An 8,640-nucleotide genomic window follows, 5' to 3' on the forward strand; every position below is an offset into this window, starting at 1 on the left:
GGGTCCCCCGGCGCAGCGGAGCCTCCTCTGCCGCGGGTCCGGCAGTCCCAAGCCCCCCGGCAAGAGGGCACGATGCCCCTGAGCCCCCCAGCCGTGGCATCTCCTTGGAGCACCTGCGAGCAGCACCTGCCCTTCGCAGAAGGGAAGAGTCGGTGGAATAAAAGCAACTTCTGCCGCCCAAGTCAAGTGGGAGAAATAAAACAAGTAACTGCTGGGTTGTTTCCTGGGTGTGAATGGACAACACTGATATCTACATCGGCAAGCAATCGGAGGATATACATTATTTGGAAGGAATAATTCCAAATGTTCGGGACTACTGAAAGACAAAAAGAAAGAAAAAAATTGCCGAACAGTTTTTCATTTGAATCCTATTAGTGTCAATAAACCATAAGTAAATCGTGAGAGAACGGTGCGAGAAAACACTTCAGTCATTGGCATAGCTTCAAAAATTGTTTTGAAATGGATTGAGTAGGTATTGAAATTGGTCCGTCAGCATAAACAAGAAATAAATTAATTCCCTTGCTATAACGCCAACTAGTCTTTAGAAGAGCAATTGTCTCCGTTTTTTACAGAAATGTTATAGATAAAACACCTGATTGCGATAACAATGCACCTTGTATGGCTTCTTTCCTGTTTTGATGAAACGGATTCTAGGCATATATCTGTGAGCATATGTGTTTAATCACTCGGAAAATAACATTTTAAAATCAGAGACTTAATAAATAAATAGATTCCGTGTGCATTTTCGTGATAAATTTAATTCACGAAGAAGCAAAATATCCTCATATAAACATGGGGTATAAAATTCTCTCGAGAGGAATACAGATGCATATATTGTATATATTAACATACATATAATTAATATGTATTTGTTTCCAGGGGAGGCAAGTGGAAATATACATAACACACAATGACCAGGCAAAAATCACACCACAATAGCGCACAGAGTGTGACCAGAGTAATGAATGCAAGTCCCTGCAAAACTCCCACGCTGCAATATTGTTTGGGAAATATAGGAGAATGGTTAATAGCTAAAATCAAAATGCAATTAGTTTGATTATTTACATGTCAAGGGTCGTGCAGCAAAATGGCTCTTTTTTTCCTTCTTAATGCGAAGCCAGCTTTCTGAGCTTCTGGCAAAGGCAGGCAGACTAATAATATTTTTGAAATAGTTTGTACATTTTCTGCAATTTGTAGTTTCGAAAAGTCTGTTTCAGCGGGAAAAAAATAATTAGGGGAAGAGAAGAGTGGAAAACGGGAGGCGATAAGAAGAAAACCTGTCTTTGTTCTCTCTGGTTATTTTCTAATAATTATTCTGACCATTGTGACAAAGTAGCACTTAAGGATAGATTAGTGTAAATAGCGTCGCATTTCACTTGCAAACCTTGCAACTTTCTGGCCCAAGCCTTGCCATGGTGTTTGTTTCTCCCCTTCACCTCAAACAGAAACTCATTGAGATTTCAGATCTTTGAACTTTGGACAGATCAAACTGCCAGCGCTCACCTTTGTCTCCAGTCATTAGGATTTAAGGCATATGTAGCCTCATGGCAGAATCCATTTGTCTCTACAAGGGAAAAAAGATGTGATGTCCTCTCTTTCCCCTCACCCTAAATCTCCTGCATTTACTTGAGTTCATAGAAAGGATCATTTTCTGGAATGGCGCCTCTGCTGCGGTAGCATTGCTCGAATGGGCTTTGCTCAGGGGAGTTCCTTTAGGGGAAGTTCGTAGTTGTTTTGATATTATTATTGTGCAATTGGTAATCTAATTTTTCCTATGAAATATTCCTACACCTGCTCGTTATTCCAAGGGTGAACTACCAGCAGACAGGGTATTTATTTTTATTATTATTATTATTATTATTACTACTACTACTACTACTACTGTTTTGATATATCTGTTAAGTTATGAGCCAAACAGTAGCTGTGAGCCATAGAGGGAAGATAGAGCTTTCACAGCCTCTGTTCTTTGAAAAGGTGAACTTGGAAACTGTTGTTTTAAGTAAATTCTGGATTCCTATTGTACCAGCTGCAGCCATGGCATTAACACAATGAGTGTGTTGCAGGCTTTCCATGTGAGATACTGAGCTGGTTTCTGTGAATTTACATATTTTCCCTAGAAATTCTCCCAAAGTCTCTGTAGCTTCTGAGGTAAGCCCTCAGAAGGATGTCACTGAGCAAGAGGGCTTTGGAAGGTAACAGAAGGCAGTGGAGCTCAGTTCTGAAAAGAAAACACTGCTATGGACACATTTGCTGTCCTGCAGGGAAGGCTCAAATATCCATATTTTCTAGGGACTGGAGCAGTATTCAACTGAGTGCTTTTTCTTTCAATAAATCATTCAGCTCATTATTTTCCTGGAAGGATTAGGAAAAAGCAGAGCACGGAGGTGCTGGAGTGCTCCAGGGGACTCTCACTTCACTCCGAGCCTGCCCGGGCACCGAGGCGCAGGGCAGCCTGCCCCGGGAGTGGGATCTGGCTCTCTCCAGCAGTCACGTCTATAGCAAACACCGCCTTTGTGCCCGATAGCTCTAAGTGCTCCCTAATCATCTACGTTTGCCATCTACTGCGCAATAGCTGAAATATATTTCCCCCTTTATTCCTTCTATTTCCCGAGCCTGCCCGGCGGGTTGCTAACACACATTTCCTCCGCTTATGACCGACAGAGAATGTAAACATGTTGGTAACTAGGAGGTGGGCCTCATTCTGCAAACCGGGATCTCTCCATAGTGACTCTCAGTAATGACCTCTTTAGCATAATAAAGCCCGCGGGGCGGGGAATCTTTGAACTGCGGGGCAGGAGATTGGAATAAGAGCATGTCTGAACTTATTCAAATGTATGCAACAAGTTTTCTAGTTCTAAGGTTATCGGATATGAACAACAGACGGTTTACCTCTTGCTTTTCCTTGCCTGGTTGCTTTATCTGAGGAAATACTTTACCAACCTCAGGTATGTCATTAACTTATATGAAATAGAAAGGAAATAACAAGTGACAAAACCAAGTCCCGACCCGACATTTAGTCCGGCAAAAACCAAAACCACTCCCCCCATCAAACCCCCCGCAAACAAATAATACAGATTCTTGTTTAGAAAGGGGGGATGCCCTCCAAACACATGGCAGCAGACCTAACACCACGGCCACCAGGAGCCCTGGCAGAACGAAACGGCGAGCAGAGGTGACCCAGCACATCTCACAGAGGTCCCCCTTTTCTCCCTCATCAGAGCCCGTGATCGGTGCATACCGCTTGCCCGTCTCGGCCCTGTGGACACGAGCAAGCCAAGAGCCAGGGAGAATACCTTCGGGTCTCCCTTAAAAACATTCCCATCGGGGCATCGGTGTCCAGAGGACGGGGAAAAAAAGGAGCCGCTGGACGGTGCCGAGCAGAGCTCTCCCCACCCCACCCCCCGGGCAATTGTTCCCTTGAGCCCCTATTAATGCGGGACATATGTTATCCACAGGCAGTAGGCAGCGGGAAGACTTCGCCATCTAACTTGTTGCTCAACTTACGAGGCGGTTCTCATCTTCTCATCAAAAGCCGCCGGTCTTTCTTCTGCCGTATGGACAAAAATGTGAACAACAATGCCCGCCTCCCTTCACTTCAAAAGCTGCCAGCGCGGAGGCTACCCAGAGAATTTTCTCTCTGCCTTTCATTCCCGGTTTGAAAAAAGGCACTACAGGGCCAAGGCGCTCCTAATACTCTTTGATGGGGATTGAATTCATTATCTCCAATAACACAATTGTGCTTGGCCAACGAAAAGAGCAAAGTAATACTCATCTAGAATTAGAGAGCAGGGCTCAGAAGAAAGGGAGCGGGAGGGTGGTGAGGGGGTGCATTTCAAAGGAAAGGGGGGGGGAGGAGTGTAATGAGAAAACACCTATATCACAAATCGGCTTGAAAGGAGGGGGTCCCCCGAAGTTTAAATTGCAGAAGTGTATTAAGTGGCGGATTGTACGGCTCCAGGCATGTTGGTGGTCTGACTGCGCATTCCCCCTCCGTCGACCGACCCGGCAGCAGTGGGCTCGGAGGTTCTTGACATTTCCCTCCAGGGACGGCCCCGGGCGCCAGGGCGCAGCGCGGTGCCCGCCGCCCCTCTCTGCTCCCGCTGACTGCGGGGACGCAGCCAAGCAGGCAAACAGTGCTCTGCTCCGGCGTTCCCCGCCTCCTCCAGGGACCGCAGGGACACCCAGGAGCCTGTCTCGGGCGTCGGGATGGGGTGTCTCAGCATCATCACACCCCGACACCGTCCGGGGCAACGGGAATGCAACAAACCGAGGGCCACTTTTTGCGAGGGCTACCGCTGGCCCGGTGGAGGAGGGAAAGGGATGGAGGAATGAATGAATGACGGAGCAAATGAATGAATGAATGAACGAATGAAGCGAATGAATGAATAACGCATACACAAATAAATAAATAATAGAGCACAAAAATCAACCGGTTGGAAAACCGCTGTGTTAATATGAGAGATTAAAATATTTGCCTGTTTGGCTTCCAGCGTAAATGTTTTCTATCGGGTGTTATCCAAACAGGCTAATTTTCAAGGCCAAGCAAAATACAGCAGTGAGAGGCTAAAGTCATTGCACGTACGACGGGCGGTGATGGGGCCCGGGGCGGGTGCATTACACGCGTGTCAGCGGGCACAAGGAGCGGCGGCGAGATGGGCTGGAGATGCAAACCCCCGTGTCCGACGCGTTTCTGCGCACCGACAAACATGCATCCATCCCACCACCGAACACGCTTGTGTTTCCAAACTTCCCAGCGCCGACTGCAGAGCTTTTGCAAGTGCAGAAGTGGGAGCCGCCAGAACCCCCAGAGACGCTTTTCCGAGGCAATGCCCTCTAGGCGTTGGCAGCCACATGGAAAGGGCCCAGCAAATCGCATCGGTCACCCAGAAGCTTCCTGCCTTCTCTGCAGGCTCAGAGGGACGCCACACTTCCTAAAAGTCAAATTGCGCCCTGGGGAACAGTTCTTCCACCCCACCCTAAACGGGGAGCTTGGAACCTTAAGCTGGCCAGCCGAGTGCTTCTCTCTGGCCATAAGAAATCTCGTCACCTTCGTTAGCAGGTTTGCCCCCAGAAGGGACACACTGGCCAAACGAGGGGACAGGAGGAGAGAGATGACCTCTTCCAGCCCCCGTGGGGGTTTCATCATGTGCAATAATGCTGACCCTGTCACCTTTCCTCTTACAAGACAAAGCTGACCTTCACAGGACTGATTTCAGTGGATCCACACTCATCCTTTTAAACACTCCCTGGGCAGGGGGTAGATTTTTTCTTTTTTCTTTTCCTAATGAGTGTGACTGAGATTACATGGACCTCAGCAAAGTCCGAGGTTCAAGGATTTAGAATATTTCCCACTTTGTAAAGTATCATAGAGGTGGGTGGTTTTTTTTGTTGTTGTTTGGTTTTTTGTTTTGTTTTGGTTTTTTAGTTTGTTTGGGCGTTTTGTTTGTTTTGTTGTCTTGTTTTTTTTTTTTTTTAAATTTGAGGGGAAGAGGCTCCTTTTTTATATAAAAAAATGAAGAGATTTAGAATAAGGAGTTTGATCCCAGGGAATGCAGTATTAAAATACTTGGGCTTTCTGCAAAAGTAGGAGCAGACTTCACATTGTTTCTGCTGGGGTCTGTTTGGACCAAGCATACACGTTAACTGGCTAACTAAGCATTTTACAGTTTGTAATTTACCTCCCCACGCATAATGACTTCTCCAAAGTGTACATTAAATGACCAAGAATTACTCTTTACAGGTCTGCTTACCTTAACGATCAATGTGCCATTTATACTTTTACACAATAGACTTTAATTGTTACAAGGCTGTCCTTTGGTCCATGTGAAATAATTTGTTTTGTGCCATAGCACAAACAGGGGATTAGGATTTCAGGTAAGGAATAAGCAGCAGCAACAACTTAATTCCTAGGCAACAAAGACCCTGCTTTCACGCCAGATTTCTTTCTAGTAAAAAGCAGAACACTGCACCATCTCCAGCTCCCTGGACCACTCAGCCATTAGTTAGCCTGCATTTATTTCTGGTTAAATCTCTCCAGGGTTTCATGCCCTTCATCCCTTCCAGAGCAAAAAGTTGCATGAAATGCTATGCAGTGCTAAGTAAAAAAAAAAAAAAAAAAAACAAAAACCAAAAAAACCCCTAAAGATTTGCCAAATTAAACATAATTCAATTTTTAAAAAAATTATGATTTAACTGTGAGAGGTCAAAGGCAGCTCTGCAGATCTAATTTTAGTATTCTGTTTTTACATTGAGTTTGGTACAAAGGTTACTGTATTTTAAACTATCACTTCCATTTGGGATCACAGCTGATTTTTTTTCCCCTCCTGCAATTACCAGCATATCCCAAATTCAGGTAGAAACTGTAAAAACCTGACAGTTTTAGGACAAAGACCCTCTTTATTTCCCAGTGTCTGGGCACTGGCAGAGCATTGTGGTGGCCCAACCCTCACCCCTCACCTCTCCAAGCAGTGGGTGGCTCAGGGACACACACGCCTGAGTTTCCTTGGGTGTTTCAGCAGAATGAACAACCTGTGTACACATGGCAGGCAAAGCCACTCAGAATATTCAATCTTTGAAAATGAACTCAACAACAAATGGATCCCGAGCTTCAACACTTTTGTGACAGCTTTAGCCTGTCACAAAACTGGCCCAGGCATTACCAGTGATGGATGAAATGGGGCTGGGGGCCTGGGGGTGTGTGTGTCCCATGGGCTCCCACCATCCCCTTGGGTGTGGGGCACCATGGGGAGAGACATGGGCAGTCTTAGCCGGGCTCCTTCAGATGTCCTCCTATGCTCAGATGTCCATGCTCATCCCCTCACCTTTCCAGGCTGCTGGTGCTCTTTGACAACAGCAAAAGTGGGAATGACTTGCTCAGACCATGATCTCCTCAAAAATTAAATGAGGGACATACAAGTTGATGCAGTAAACACCTTTTGTGTGCCCATATAAGTGCAAGCCACTAGGTCAAACCCACTCAAGATCCAGGATGGATAGGTGAGACAACCAAGAGGTACATAGCAATGCTCTGCTGAATGATTGAAATATCCAAATGCTTCTTCTTTCCTTGACACAGTCCTCAAAACAAAGCCATCCGAGATCACCCTCTCAATACCAATAAGTGAGGAAAAGAGATGTTTAAGGTTTCTGAAGGATGGCTGGGAGGCCTCTGGGATGCAGGTGGTTTCTTCTCTTCCATTATCAGCCGCATAATTCAGTGGTTTTCTTTCTGTGGCTTCCAGGAATCAGGGGGAGACCAACCTTCTGATGAGTTTCTTCCCCACTGGGACAGTCTCACACACCAGCACACACACACAAACAAGCACAAACACACACACAGAGAACTGGGCTCAAAGCTTCCCCAGGGGAGGGCTGCACTGAGAGGTCACCTGCTTAATGCAGGCTCCTGGGGAGACAAGTGCCTGGGCCTCTGCCATGCTCAAGCCAAATGAAGGCTGGAAATACCTTAGTGCCAGAAGCAAGAGGTCTTCAGATCTACTTCCAGCCTTTGGTCATCAGCTCTGTAACAGGGACTGTCGTTTCACTCTGTTACAGAGAAGGTTACAACCTATGGGTTACAAGAATGTAATAAGTAAATAAGACCTAATTAAATAATAGCTGTTCTAAGTGCCTCAAGGAGATCTAGAGCGCTTTAAAGGATGGAATTTTCACATATTCTCAGATAATAGGGTTATCTGCACGGTAGTTCTCAGGTTTTTGGCAGATGCATATTCAACTGAGAAGCAGGAGCATTTCAGTCTACTGTGCTGGCTTAAAGGTTTGCCAACTCCTTTAAGTTTCTGGTAACAAGAAAGACTTTAATATATATTATTATGTTTTCTAAGTCATAAATATGTTCTCATTGTATATATTGCCTTCATACTAGAAATGCTGGAATAGAATAAAAGTAATAGTATATATTAATTAGACAAGATATGTGTGGAGACCTTTTTAAATTTGTAATTTCAGTAGGAGAGAGGTCACTGTACTTAACCAGGCGAATCGTTTGTGACTGGGAAATCCAAGAACAAATAATCAAAATATATGTATTTTGGATTGAATAATTCTTAGCAGTCAGATCCTCCAGACGGCAACAAATACACAGCACACGTTGATGAGGTGAAGTATGACAGCGCTGTTCCCATGCCAGTAACATTAGTAAGGAAAAAGTTATGAAGAGGGAAAACCACAAAGAAAACATTAAAAAAAAAAGGAAAAAAAAATTCTCAATTTTCCCTCCGAAGTATCAATAACGCCTTTCAATATTGAGCTGCAAACCACAGCTAAACCCCTATAAAAATAGTCAATACACAGACACACGAGGACACAGAGCTCTTTAATTTCCTGAAGACACAGGCTAGAGCTCTCCTCAGCTGCAAGGACCTGCGCTCTATAGGCTTTGCGGTTTGGCACAGGTTCAGCCTGAGCCAGAATGAGGGAGCGGGACACTTAGAAAATTAAAGATCTACGTAGAGAAAAAAAAATAATGTTTTTCCAACATAACACCGCTTTAATTACAAATTCATTGCTCTGCTTACAAAACACGGGGGCGCCTCGAAACGCTCAGAGGAGGAATTAACGCCGGGGCGGACCAGACGTTTGCCATCGCGGCGGGCACCGGGCCGCGCTGCCCGGCGCCCT

This window comes from Geospiza fortis, unplaced genomic scaffold (assembly GCF_000277835.1).
Source record: "Geospiza fortis unplaced genomic scaffold, GeoFor_1.0 scaffold54, whole genome shotgun sequence".
NCBI classification, from domain to species: domain Eukaryota; kingdom Metazoa; phylum Chordata; class Aves; order Passeriformes; family Thraupidae; genus Geospiza; species Geospiza fortis.